Genomic DNA, 14,482 nt, shown 5'->3' on the forward strand with positions numbered 1-14,482 from the left:
GGTTTGGGTGTTGAAAGTGGTTTGACAGATTAGAGAAAAAGGGGGGGGCGGAGAGGAAATCATTTGAGAATTTGAAAAAAATAAATACACTGAAGTAGACTAAAATGAAATTATGGGAGTAAAATAGAATTTGAAAAAATTTACACAAAAGAATATAGCAGAAAAAAATTAAAGAAAAATATTTTTAATAAAAATTAAAAATAAAAATGATTTTTTCTTTCTGTATTCAAGAAAAAGAAACAAAAAAGAGAAAAAAGAGAAAAGAAAAAAAGGAAATCGTTTGAAAATTTGAAAAAGTGAATACACTGTAGTAACTAAAATAAAATGATGGAAGTAAAATAGAATTTGAAAAAATTTACATAAAAGCAGAAACCATAGTAAAAAAATTACAGAAAAATATTTTTAATAGAAATTGAAAGTAAAAATTAAGTTTTTCTTTTTCTGCATTCAAGAAAAAGAAAAGAAACAAAAAAGAAAAAAGAAAAAGAAAATCATTTGAAAATCTGAAAAAGTGAATACACTGAAGTAGACTAAAATAAAATTATGGAAGTAAAACAGAATTTGAAAAAATTTACACAGAAGTAAAAAATATAGTAAAAAATTAAATAAAAATATTTTTAATTAAAATTGAAAATAAAAATTAATTTTTTCTCTTTCTGTATTAAAGAAGTGAAAAAGAAAAAAAAGAAAGAAAATTGAATAGATGGACCTAACAGATTGAAATAGGACTGAAATTACTTCATTTTCCCATAGAAGTCAGACTATGAAGTGCTTTATAGTCCATAAACTAAGTAGACGGTGAGACTTGTGTTCTTGAAGAGCAAGGTTGGCCCAGTTGGGCAGGGCTCAGTGTAATAGCTCTGTTCTCCACTAGATGGCGCTGCTAGCCTACTGGGGTGGAGTGTTGTGGCTCTCATAGGTACGTATGCACATGTGTGGGAATGGTGAAAATGGCGTGACCCAGCTACCAAGTCTCTAGTATCGGAACTCTGTTCTCCCCGATCAGCAATTGCGCACCTGTCCTCTGTCTTCAGCCTTCGTCCACTTCCTACTTTTTCACTGTCCGTGACCAGGCCCCAGGCAGTACCTCTCTCTTGAGTTTTGTCTCAGATGCAGCTGTTTTCCCTGGCCCCTTACGTCTGAAGGACTGTGGCTTTGACCCCCTTCCACCCTTCTGTGGGAGGGTCTCACCGAGCAATGGCCAAATGAGCAATGGACGAATGTCGGCTGCACCCAGGAATGCTTGCTGGACCCTGCTGCTGCCGGTGCCCCGAGACTGCAGCCGGGTGCCAGCCCACCCCAGAAGTTTGCCAGATAGTGTAGCAGCAGCGTTTTAGGGATTATGGAAAATCACAACACACATCTGGCACCAGTCTTCACCCTTAATGACCTGTTCCAGCACCAGTGAATGTGGCCACTTTCTGGGGTCTGCTGGGACCAGGTGGCTTCAACAGTCTCTACCAAATGTCCTTCCAGCAGTGGAACCGCTTTTCCCTGTGTGGCCCAAGAACCTCCCAGACCCCACTCTGTTCCTGGGGATTCGCCCTTCCCACCAGAGCACCACCAGGTATCAAGCTGCAGAGTTGCAGACTTTGTGCTCCCCTTGTTTACAGTCTTAATGGAATTAAACCCTCTCCTTTCTCCTTTTTCCCTTTTTAGTTTAGTCCTTGTGGCTGTTACCAAATTTTCTACTTTCTCTCCAGCTGCTTTTGGGGAGGGGTGCTTTTCCCGTATTCTCCACCCCCCCCCCACCCCATCTCTGTCCTCTCTCCGTCGCAAAGCACCTCCCTTCCCACAGCTTCTCACTCCCCAAGTTCACCTCTCCATGCCGCGTACCTGCTGAATTCTGTGGTTCAGGTTGTGCATATTCTTGTGTTAATCCTCAGATCAGTTTTCTAGGTGTGCAAGATGGTTTAGTGTTGGTCTGGCTGTATTTCATGGACGCGAGACACACAAAAAACTTCCATGCTGTTCCGCCATCTTGACTCCTCCTCCCCTGATTTGGTAGATTACATGAGCGAAGTAAAGCTTTTTAATTCTGTAGAATACATGTAATTTTGGAGTTTGCTCCTGGTCTGAAAGTTTCAGGAAGGCAGATGTTCTCTGTGGGATATTTGTCATTGAATCCCAAGTGTCAAGACAGCCTGACGCTTATTTAAAAGTGGATACTGACTGGATGTAAAAATGAATACTAGGTACTAAAAAGAATTAGGGTGAGGAAGATGTATGTGACTGAGCATATCCCTGGTGACAAAATATGGGAAATCCTTGATCAAGATGTTGGTTTTTATGTACTTTTTGGCTGGATTAAATTCCATAGACTATCAAGGACCCATGAGAAAAAGATAGGATTACCTGAGAGGATCCTGGGAGATGAGCACCATTGTTCACTCCTTCTCCTCTCCTGATACAAACCAGCAACCCATAAAAATCAGTGGGTCCTTTATAATTATGGGTTGGGCATAGGCAGAGAGGGCATAATACATTATGGCATAATAAATGGCATAATACATTAGAAAGGGCTTGAGACATCTTTGCCAACTTCCATGATGCCCATAGTCATATTATGTCAATGAAGTCTTTTAAATTTTTTTTTTTTTCCAACGTTTATTTTTTGGGACAGAGAGAGACAGAGCATTAACGGGGGAGGGGCAGAGAGAGAGGGAGACACAGAATCGGAAACAGGCTCCAGGCTCTGAGCCATCAGCCCAGAGCCCGACGCGGGGCTCGAACTCACGGACCGCGAGATCGTGACCTGGCTGAAGTCGGACGCCCAACCGACTGCGCCACCCAGGCGCCCCTGAAGTCTTTTAAAAATGTTATCTACGGGGCATCTGGGTGACTCAGTGGTTAAGCATCTGACTTCAGCTCAGGTCATGATCTCATGGTTTGTGGGTTTGAGCCCCACATTGGGCTCTGCACTGACAGTGCAAAGCCTGCTTAGGATTCTCTCTCCTTCTCTCTCTTTGCCCCTCCCCCCCATTCATGCTGTGTCTCTCTCTCAAAATAAACTTAAAAACAATAATAATATAATATTCCTATAAAAATTTTCTAAAAAAGTATCTGCAAATAGAATAACCACTATGTTCAAGAATCACTGTTATCCCAGCAGCTAGGAAGCTATAGCTAGTGCCAGAGTGGTGAAATAATTTCTTCCAGGGTTTTCCAGAGAAGCAGAGCCAATAGGAGACAGACAGATAGATAGACAGATAAATAGATAGGAGAGATTTATTACAGGAATTGGCTTACATGATTACAGAGACTGAGAAGTCCCAAGGTCTGATCTGCCATCCACAAGCAGAAAGCCCAGAGAAACTGAGGACCAGCGGTATAAGTTCTAATCCAAGTCTGAAGGCCTGAGGAGCACTGATCCATGAAAGATCCATCCCTCAGATGTCCCAGCTCAAGAAAGACAGTAAATGCATCCTTCCTCTATCTTTTCTATTTTATGCAGGCCCTCAACAGATTGGACTGAACTAGTGAGAGCATCTTCTTTATTTAGTCTACAGAGTCAAATGTTAATTTCTTCCCCAAACACCTTCACAAACACGAGAAAAAACAATGTTTTACCAGCTTTCTAGGCATCCCTTAGCCCAGTCAACATATGAAATTAACCATCCTAAGCATGTAGTATATGCTCCTAAGCATGTAGGAGCTGCTTTAGAGTACTCAGGATGCGTCAACGCAGAACAAGAGATAGGACATGGAAAAGGGCTGGGACTGAGAAAGGAAACCTAGGCTCTTGTTCCTGCCTTGCCTCTTATTTCCTGTTGGACTTTGGGTTAGTCACACTGTCTGGGCCTGGGTTCCACCTCTATAAAATAATAAAATAAGGGAGTTGAATAGATGATCTGTAACATTTCTTCTAGTTCTAAAATTATATTCTCCACGTCACCAAAGAATTCTCTTTCTGAAAAGGAGCAAGGCTAATTTTCCCCCTTTCTACAATTTACATGTCCTTTTGCTTTTCATTTGTATGTAAATGTATGAGCCTTTGACCAAAACAAAATTACAATCTCTGGGTCACTCCTCAGTCCTCTCATCATTAAAATGCAGCTGTAGATTTCAGGGAACAAAAAAGGGAAAAGAAAACAGTTACTAAGTCATCCTGACTTACCAGTTCTGGAGTGCCAGGGAGTAATAATGGGGGTAGCCCAGAGGACAACCAAGAGAGGTGATCACAGGAGACATCAGCCTCTACCTACCTCTGGCCTTTGCTCTTGAAGTACAGCAGATGCTCTGTGTAAGAAAAGCGTAGTTTGGGGAGGTCAGGAAGCAAAATAGGAAAATGCTGGGCTTCAGAGTCATAGTACACTGTTTAGATCCTGGATCTCCTGCTTTGCATGCTTGAGTAAGTCACTTAACCTCTCCGAGTCTCAGTTTCTTCTCTGTAAATGGGAAAATATCAACTTCAGAGGTCTGCCATGAGCAATAAAGAAGGTGGTATGCTAAAGCACAGGAATCATTGAACAAATTGTAATGCAACGAGGGATAGGACAGGCACTACGTTAAAGACAGAGGAGCAGAAGGCATACTGCAGGCCTGTGGTGGGAAGAAAACTAGTCTCACTCTCCCCCTTTAATTATTTCAGTGGACACAACTGTTGTAAGCTGGGGCAAAGGTTGGGGATATTCCTTTGTGAGGAATTACCCTTCCCTCACAGAGCTCATAGTTGGGAGACGAGGCTTACGGGATTGAAGACCTGAGCAAACAAAACACCTAGAGCCCTGGTTGGTGATGCCTTTCTGAACAAGGAAAACCAGAATAGTTGCCCCTCCTCTTTCAATCCTGAGAGTCTAGGATTCTAGAACGGCAAGTTTTTATGGAAGATTTCGTTCTTAGGCTGGACCTTGAAGAATGGTACGATTAGGATATGACCATTGGGAAAAAGTGGGAGCCCACAGCAATTGGATAGGGTCTGATTATGACAGGCCTAGGAATTCATCAGCCAGCCCAGCCTTGCTCTGGAGGGCACTGGGGAGCCACTGATGGTTTTTAGTTAAAGAGTATCCCACAGAAGATAATATTTATGACAGCTTAGCCTAGTAGCAGTGAATGATATATGTAAAGGAGGAAGAAAGGAATGGGGGAGGACTGAAAGGGACATAGGGCGGGATGGATGGTAATCAGCCTTGAATCACGCTGTTTAGCCAGTCATCAAGTCTTGTTGATCTCTCCCTTAAAATATCCCATCCCCATCCCTTCTATGAATTCTATCATTCATCCAAGGAACAGGTTTCCAGATGGATTTGTTATGGAACCTGGTCTGGATCACCCAGCAGAAGAACCAAGTGGCACTCGGAGATCTTGGAAGGGAGGAGGTTTATTTCACACTGGTGGGCTCAGAGGGGATCACTCTCCACAGGTCTGATACCCAACCTCAAGCGTGGGGACAATTTACAGTCTGTTACTTCCACATTAGTAGTAATTTGGTGTGTAGCAAGAGGGGTAGCAAGAAGAACCCGGTGGGGACTGGCATTCCCCTATCAGTCCTGTCGGCCGTCTTATAACATAATTTTTCCCTATCATTCCCCTGCTTTGATGCCCCCTTAAATAGATATAGGCTGTATTAGAAGGCATCATCTTCATTTATTATGGGCTGGTCCTTTCCCTTAGTTCCTTGACTTTGGTTGTGACTATTCCCGACTGGTTTACAAAGTAACAACATTCTTCTCCAAGGAAGATGCAGGTGCCCCCTTTCTTGGCAGTGAGGAGGTCAACTGCCCATCTGTTCTGGAGGGAAACTCCTGCCAGGGAACTTATTTGGCTCAGCAAGGACACTAGGGAGTAGTCCCACAGAAGAGCCTATGCCTCCTAAGCCAGTCCCTGTTCCCATGGCTATTCCTGCCCTTAGGAGGACAGGTAGCAACACCGCTCATTTAGCCTGGGCCTGAGGGCTGAAGGTTTACAAATGGGGCCCAGACCAATGCAACCAATACCAACAAAACATCCTACCCATAAGAGCAATGAGAGTGCAAACAGGAACCTCTCACTGTTTTCCCAGCTTCCTGGGGCAAGCTCTGCCAATCCGATGGCAAGGAGTAAGGACAGTCTATTTATTTCATAGGACTGGCGATTCTTCAAGCTTCTGCCATATATAGACCAGCCAGCTTCTGGGGTATGACTGGAGCAGGGCTGAAGATCCCAAGAATCTAGGACTCTCTGGAAGGTCGCTTGGAGCAGGTTTGTCAAACTTGGGTCAGACTTCCAAGTCTGGGGCTCCTCAGGATTGGTCCTCTTGACTCTGGAGTGGTGGACCCATGGAGTGATATCTGTAACCTTGAGGGCAGTAGGGGTGGTCAGAATAACGGTATAAGGCCCAGTCCACTGTGGTTTGAGAGGGTCTTTTTTTCCAATCTTTGACCCAGACCGAGTCCCCTGGTTGGGGGGGGGGGGGCAGTACAGGAGATCCTAATGAGATTGGGGCCCTCTCTATGGTATAACATTGTAACTCATTTATGGTGGCCCCTAAAGCTTGAAGTTGTTCTCTTATCCCCTATTTGGTGTAAGTTACCTGGGAGGCTCCCTAGACATGGAGGGGGCCTCCCATATATTAGTTCCTGGTGTGCAATGGACATGCAGGAGGGCCGGGGCAACAGGTCTGGCCACAGGAGGACTGTTTCCTGATAGAACTTGGCTAAGGTTCACTTGAGGGTGTGAATCATCCACTCTACTTTCCCTGAGCTTTGAGGCCAGTAAGCAGTCCGCTACAAATGCAGGCCCATTATCGCTGTGGATTGTGGCCGGTAAGCCAAATGGGGAGACAATTTCTTCTTTGAACTCCTGGAAGGGGGGGGGGGTTATGGCATGGATAAAGGAGAGAGCCATGTCTATACCTCCTTATCAGCTGCTATCTTGGCTGCTTTGTCTGTTAGACGATTCCCTCGTGCTGTAGGGTCATCTCCTTTCTGGTGTCCTTTGCAGTATAGAACTGCAACTTCTTTTGGAAGCCAGATGGCCTTGAGGAGCTTTAGTATTTCCTCCTTGTTTTTGATGGTCTTCCCCACGGCGGTGAAGAGGCCCCTCTCTTTGTAGATTGCCCCGTGTATGTGTACCTCTTGTCCCGGTAGTGAAGGCACACTGTGAGTTGGTGTAGATCATTTGCCCTCACTGATGGTGAGGGCCAAGACTAGGGCATATAATTCAGCCTGCTGTGCTGACCATCCCACAGGTAGGGCATTGGCCTCTAGGACTTCATCTGTAGTTGTCACTGCATACCCTGCCTTTTGAACACCCTCTGTGATAAAACTGCTACCATCACTGAAAAAGGTGAGGTCTGGGTTCTGTAGAGACTGGTCACGTAGATCTGAGCGACTTGCAAATACTTTATTGGTCACCTCAGAACAGTCATGGTCTGGTTTTCCTTTCTCAGAGGGTAGGAAAGTTGTGGGGTTCAGCATCTGCACTATTTTGAGTGACCCATGGATCTTGCAGAGGAGCCCCTGGTATTGTGGTAGCCAAGAGTTGGAGAGGAAGCGGTGTCCTTGAGTGTTTATGAGAGACATGACAGCATGAGGGAACTTGACATTTAGTTCTTGTCCCAGGGTGAGATTATCTGCCCCCTTAATGAGCAGAACTGTGGCCACTAAGGCATGGTGGCCACCCTGCTGCCACTGGGTCCAGCCTCTTCCACAGGTATGCTACTGGCTGTTGCCAAGGGCCAACGGTCTGTATGAGAACCCCGAGGGCAACCTTTTCCTTCTCATGCACAAAGAGATTAAAAAGGCTTTTTTATATTCAGCAGGCCAAGGGCTGGTGCCTGTCCCAAGGTGGCCTTTATCTCTAGGAAGGCGACTTCAGCCTCCTCTGTCCAGACAGGGGGTTCTCAATCCAGTCCTACCAAGAGATTATTCTTGCTATTGCCAAGAGCCCAGGAATCCAGATTTGGCAGAATCCTGCAACCCCCAGGAATTCTCATAGCCCCCTCTTAGTTTGGGGCTGGGGTAAGGAGCTGATGACCTTCTTTCTCTCTGGCTCTAGTGCTTTTTTTATGAGACCTGATATCCTGAGTCTTGGCCCCCATGAGCCCATGGTCAAAATGAAAGTAGGGGGCCAAACTATGACTTTTATGTGAACTCAGGGGCCACACGGTATGGCATGAATTCCTCTACCTACCTGAGTGCCCTATCCCTCTCCTTGGCACCCAGGTTAAGGGCCTTTGTGCCCTCTGTACAATTCTCTTAGATATTGCTGGCAAGGAGGAGGTCATCCACATACTGGAGAAGGGTGTAGCGTGAGGCCTCCCTTGGAAAGCCAGCAAAGTCTCTGGCCAGTGTCTCCCCAAAGAGGGTAGGGGAGTTTTTATAAATCCCTATGGGAGGCGCGTCCAAGTCAGTTGCATCTGACGCCCCGTGTCTGGTTCGGTCCATTCAAAGGCAAACAAGGGTTGGCTCTGGGGGGCCAAGCGGAGGCAGAAGAAGGCATCCTTTAAGTAAACCAACTGTCAGAGTCTGGGATCTGGCTGAGAAGGGTGTACGGGTTTGGGAGAACTGGGTGCAAGGAGACAGTTACTTTGTTGATAGTTTGTATGTCTTGAACTGGTTGCTACCCTCCTCCTGGCTTCTTGACTGGCAAGAGCAGGGTGTTCTTGGATGCCTGCCCTTGCCTCTGGTGGGAGGGGGTGTTGCCACTCTCTCTGCAATTGAGCCCCTGGGATTAACTTTACAATGACAGGGGCCTGGTTATGGGCAAGTCCAGGGGGATTGTCCTCAGCCCAGACAGTGGGGAAGGCAGCCCTGAATTCGGGCGGGCCACTCGGTTGGACCTGTGTGCAGAATAGCCTCCGTTTTTTCTTTCTTGCTGTAGTGATTGCCATTATGAGGGGGACTTATTCTTCTTGTCCAATTGGACATGATGCTGGTGTGTCCTGTTGGCTCAAAGGTTATTTGGGCCCCCAGCTTTGAGAGTACATCCCCACCAAGGAGAGGGATAGGGCACTCAGGTAGGTAGAGGAATTCATGCCATACCATGTGGCCCCTGAGTTCACATAAAAGTCACAGTTTGGCCCCCTACTTTTATTTTGACCGTGGGCTCATAGGGGCCAAGAAGAAGTGAGCCTGGCCCCCCTCAATCTGAATCTATTCCTGCTAGGCCTATGAGGTCTTTTCTGCAGGGTTATTCTGCATATCGGCTGGGTTTCTGGGACTTTCCCAGTTGGGATGCTCATTGTTTAAACGTTCTTTCTCCTTGCAGTAGGCACACTGATCCCTTTCTAAGGAGGTTCTGGGCCATCCCCCTTTTGGTGGCTGGACCTTCCCCATCCTTTTGTCGTGGTTCTTTTGTGCCTCGGAATCAAACAGGGTGTAGCCTCTCATAATAATCCCTGGGGGATTCCCCTTGCTGCTGAGCATATTCATGGGCTTCTTAGGCCCTGCTCGGATACCCTGGAGGAGAGCTTCTTGGTACTGGCTGATGTGGACCAGCATCTGGAGAGCACTTGTGCCTGGCAGAGGGCACAATCTGGCTGTTGGTCTAGGGGAGAGAGGATCTGCCAAGTCTGGAGGTGGTGGGGAGACCGAAGGTGGCAGAGTTTTGGGAACTGGGGGGTTAGGTGCTGACAGTCTCAGGGGAACATATGGCAGGGGCAAGATTGGTCACCGGTGAGAATTTGTGGAGGTCAGGACTTCTGTTGACCTTCCTTGGGCTGCTTTGTCAAGGCGAGTAAGACCCTAGCCTGTCCCTGTTTGTTGCAGGTAAATCACACCCAAGGGAGAAGGGTTTAGGCAATCTCTAACCAGGAGTCATTATACGGGAACTTATCAGGGTGACTTCGTTCCCCAGTGACAACATGCTGGATGTGGTGAACCGTTGGGACATCTAAGGTTCTCTCAAAGGGCCATCCTACACCAAAAGTGGGCCATTTCAACTCACATAGGGTCCTTAACTTGCCGGGGGTCATCTTAATTCCATAATCTCCTGAAAACCCCTTTTTTGCTCTGTTCCCAACCCCATAATGTTCCCGTGAGACGGAGTTGCAAAGACAGAGGGGTAGGGGTGCGCCCTCTAATGAGGAGACCAGTTAGGTGCCCATCTGGCCATGTTCCCAAGTAACTTAGGAGACGCTTTGCAGTAGCGGTCTCAGCTTTGTGACTTAGGATCAGAAACGATTCCAATTTTGCCATAAACTGTATGCCGTTCACCACGGAATCACAGACAGGCCCACTCAGACTCCCTGGGCTTTTGGGGACCTTAAGGGTACCTGCCCATGGAGCCACAGATTCAGTCCCAACTGGAGGACCAGATTGCACTGCACATTCACTCACACATTCAGACCAGAGGTTAATACATTCCCTCCCTGGGAATCCCAACCTGTGAGACCTCTGAAAGGTCTACAGGAGGTGATCAGGCTCTCCTTCCACCCTGACGGGTGGGTCTGACCGGGTCAGGGGCCCTAGGCGTTACCGGTATCCAATGACAGGTCCAGGTCCTCACCTGCCAAGTCTCCTCGAGCCCAGCGGGAACGGCAGAGCGGGGCCAGCCTGAGGCGACAAAGTGGGAGAATGACGCATATCAGGCAGGGGGCACCTTCTCCGCTGCGATTCCTCGTTCCATCATCGCCTCACCATTTTCCCAAACCGGTGGCAACAACGGGCCAGCGCGGTTGGTTTTCCTGGTCAGGGAACCGAATGTTACGGAACCTGCTCTGGATCACCCGGCGGAAGAACCAAGCGGCACTTGGGCATCTTGGAAGTCAGGAGGTTTATTTCACATCGGTGGGTTCAGAGGAGATTGTTCTCCAGAGGTCTGAGCCCGGAGCCCCGGAGCGCAAGCATGGGGGACAATTTATAGTCTGTTACTTCCGCATTAGTAGTAATTTGGCGCGCATGCGCAACAAGCAAGGTAGGAAGAAGAACCCGGAAGGGGAGTCTTCGGCTGGGGACTGGAATTTCCCTACCAGTCCTGTCGGCCACTTTATCATTTTTCCCTACCAGACTGACTAGAAGACAGATGCCACTGACAGAGGTAAGGAAATTGCAGTGGAGAACTAGTGTGGTTAAGAGAGAATAAATCTGTTTTTTGACACGTGGGATTTGTGGTAATAGCTGAATGTTTGAGTGGAAAAGTAAAGTTGAACTGACTTTTTCAACATGACTAGAAGCAACTTTTCTACTCAGACATGAAATTGGAGAGTCTAACCAAAATCAGACATAGGATAAAAAAAGAAAAAATCGAACATATTCTGTCACTCTCTTTTTTTTTTCTTTTGATGTGTAAATTACTATGTGGGGAGAACTGAGGATATTTGCATAGCTTGTATTTTCTTCAGCATGGGGAATGATAAATGGAATTATGATGGAAATGTTATTGTTAAACCAAATGTTAAACCAAAATAAAAATAAGTAAGTAGGGAATGGGAAATGCTGGATTATGTGGGTAAATATTTTAACTTTTGGGGGCGTGATTTGAGAAACTCTTACATCTATTATGTCACTGGATCTTATGAATGGATTTATGGCTAATGCAAATGACACTGGGATGTTGCTAGACAAGATTTTAACTATTTGGAAGGAAAACAGATCCTCAGAGGGGAAACCATTTTTCCATTCCATCCGTAAAAACTACAGGAAAACTTCACCAGACTACTGGGTTTATAACGTTCAGTCTGGAGGGCTAATCTGACCTAATTTCTTCATACAAGAAGCCTCCTAAAGACGCTTGCCCTGTTTCTCAATTATTGGAGGATCCCTCACCCCCTCACCTTCTGGGTTCTCTCCACTTACTTTTATCTCCTCCCTCTTGTGCCTTATTGCTAGCAGCTATAAAGCAGTAGTTATGAAAGGGTTAGGAAATTTTTATTTGAAACAGAGATGAGTGTGTGGTTTGGGAGGGAAGTGAAAAAGGACTAAACAAAAGGAAGTGACTCTAAGCTGTTAGGAAAGAGAAGACCATTAATAGCAACATCTTGATTTCATTAGGAGGCGAGCTGAAGCCATTCGAAACAGGCAGGGAACTAGGTGATAATAAGAGAAAATATGCTTCTCAGACAAAGGAGCAGACAGCAGGGGACAGCAGTTCAGGAAAGGAGGCGAACATCAGGGACAGTGTGCAGAGAGGACGTGCTAATCCCTCTGAATCATACCGGCAGAAGCACGGGTCGTTTGAACTCCTTGGCAACTTCGTCTCAAAGTGCATGGTGAGGAATGAGAACAAAAGAAAAGTTCACTGTGAGTTCCTCTTGTCAAAGCAGAGGAAATTGCTTTGAGGCCAGCACTAGGAGATGCTAATGGTACAAAGCGAACCAAGTAAAAGAAGGAAAAAAATGTGCCAGGTCACTGGGAGCTTGCCTAGCATAGAGAGACATAAAACCACCACTGATGAGACATTCAGCCTAGGTCCTACCACGCACTGCTGTGCGAGTCACTTCTAACCAGTGTTCAGCTGGCTACAATCCGAAGAGGATGCCTCAACAGCTACAAGAATATTCGTTCACTTGACAAACTGTAATTGCACCCTCACTGTGTTAGGACTATTGCTATTAATGCTGGAAGGTGCAATAGGAGCCCGTATGTCCCGGTCCCAGCCGGCTTTGTGAGTCAGAATCATTGGAAAGTAAGTTCTGGGCAATCACTGCTGACCCTGGAAGGCCACCACTCAGCAGAAAATACAGGATGATGTAGGAGAGCCAAAGTGGTAACTGGAAAGAAACGTGTGTCTGTTTAAACTCCTTGAAAGACCGACTGACTGCTGGTCTTCATTCTCCAGGGCTCACAGTTCTCATCCATAAAATTGGCTGAACAGGATGATGCTTTCTTTTCCCTTTGAGCAGATTTAGAATGGTGCTAGTTGTTCTCGGGGGATCCTGCCATGGAGTTGGGACAATGTGGGGATCTCTTAATCTGGGAATCTGTAATCAGCTGCCGGAGCTAGAAACCAGAGGTGCTTTTTCTGTATGTTTTGATGAGTCACTGAGAAATTTAAAAATGCTAAAGATGTCAAAGCTTTCCCTCCAGATTCTAAACCAGGGGCTGCAAACTCAGTACACCTAGGATTTGTTTGGCTAGCAGAATATTTTTAAAAAATGGAACCAGCATTTACAAATCGTGCGATTTCTGAAAATCCAGATTTGGGTCTTCGCTGAGACACTGGAAGATTTGACAGCAGTGGACCCACAGCAGCGATTGGTTAGAGGTGGGTAGCAGCTGTTCCAGTTTAGATGAAGCAAAGCACCTGCTCTCTGGTCTGACCATCTCTATCCCTCATTATGGTAACCATATAATTTGTCATCCAAACTAAGGCACTTTTGAGGGTAAAAGAGGGTGCCGTTGGTAATTATGCCTGGACGCAGAGACACAAAACAGGGCTATTATGGGTGACAAGGATGTATGGTTACCCTAATTTACGTTGCTTACACTGGGTTCGATTTTTTTTCCCCCACTGTTATTTGGGTCATGTGGTCACAAGTCAGGGACTCTCCTAAGAAAGAAGGGAGACAAAAGGTGTAAGTAAAATGAGGATGAGACCCAAACGCTGAAAAAAAGGGAAAGAAATGAAAAAGAATATTAAAATGAATGCCAATTACACAAAACCTTCAGGTAAAGGCAGAGCCTTGCTGGTGGCTGGCTCAGCATGTAAGTTTGACCTTCCCGGCTCCCTGCCCTCCATAGCACTGTCAGTTTTAATAAGCTGTAATCCCATAGCTACGAGCGAGACTAATCAAACTGCAGAGAGCAGCCTGTTTCTAATCAGGAAGGCACAGGATAATCATTTAACTCTGTGGTTTCTCAGTGAGCTCCAAGCTGCCTGGACAGAAAAAAAAAAACAAAACCATCCTGGATAAGATAGTTGCTTACACACTCTAATCTTGACCTTTTGATGATCTTTGTTTGAAATTTTTATTAAAATGCTTTAATTACACAAGTATTTGGCTTAAAAAATATTTTAGAAGAATCTTTTCCCTTTATTCCCAGAGAATAACATATCGCTCCCCCAAGACATCTAGGACACCTCAGACTCCTATTGATTCCCCGAGTCCACTTGAACTGATCACAGACCTCAACCCTTTCAATGCCATTCAGGACGTGATTAGAGTCCCCAAACTGGGGGCTGAAGGAATTGGGGAACATGGAATGGCAACTCACGCTGAGCACCTACAGGTGCCAGCATGGGACTGTGGACTACATAGGCTGATATCGGCCATTCCCCATTGGAGGAGTGGGAGCCAGGGCTGGGCTGCAGTGAAGCTCCAGAAGCACCCCATACCTCAGGCCACACGGCCCTTCTATTCTCTCCTCCCTTCCCTTAGCCCCCTCAACCCAGGGGCTAGTCACAAGAAGCTATTTAATGTAATGGTTAACCGCAGAGTTTTAGTCAGATGCCCCTGAAGTTGAACTTGGGAGCTGACTAGTGGTAGGCCCTTAGGCAAACTACTCAACCTTCCAGAAATGCCTGGTAGGCCCCCAGGCAGGCTACTCAACCTTCCTGAAACTTCGTTCTTAACAGATGAATAATAATATCAGCGCTTCACAGCCTCATTCTAAGGGTC

At 46.2% G+C, this 14,482-nt stretch overlaps 2 long non-coding RNA genes across 2 annotated transcripts in view; one reads left to right on the forward strand and one right to left on the reverse strand.

Moving 5' to 3' along the window:
• The window catches only part of LOC125174777 (uncharacterized), a 32,233-nt gene that overhangs the window by 15,058 nt on the left and 2,693 nt on the right, over positions 1 to 14,482 (forward strand). Inside the window, exons 2-3 of the long non-coding RNA XR_007155555.1 lie at positions 6,068 to 6,183; positions 13,062 to 13,128. This is a non-coding gene — a long non-coding RNA (uncharacterized LOC125174777). The remainder of the gene's footprint in view (positions 1 to 6,067; positions 6,184 to 13,061; positions 13,129 to 14,482) is intronic.
• On the reverse strand, positions 1,870 to 10,789 carry LOC125174779 (uncharacterized). The gene is made up of 3 exons (XR_007155557.1): positions 10,432 to 10,789; positions 4,206 to 4,388; positions 1,870 to 2,038 (listed from the first exon to the last, which is right to left on the reverse strand). It is a non-coding gene; the product is annotated as an uncharacterized LOC125174779 (long non-coding RNA).

The sequence above is a fragment of the Prionailurus viverrinus genome, chromosome C2 (genome assembly GCF_022837055.1).
Source record: "Prionailurus viverrinus isolate Anna chromosome C2, UM_Priviv_1.0, whole genome shotgun sequence".
NCBI classification, from domain to species: domain Eukaryota; kingdom Metazoa; phylum Chordata; class Mammalia; order Carnivora; family Felidae; genus Prionailurus; species Prionailurus viverrinus.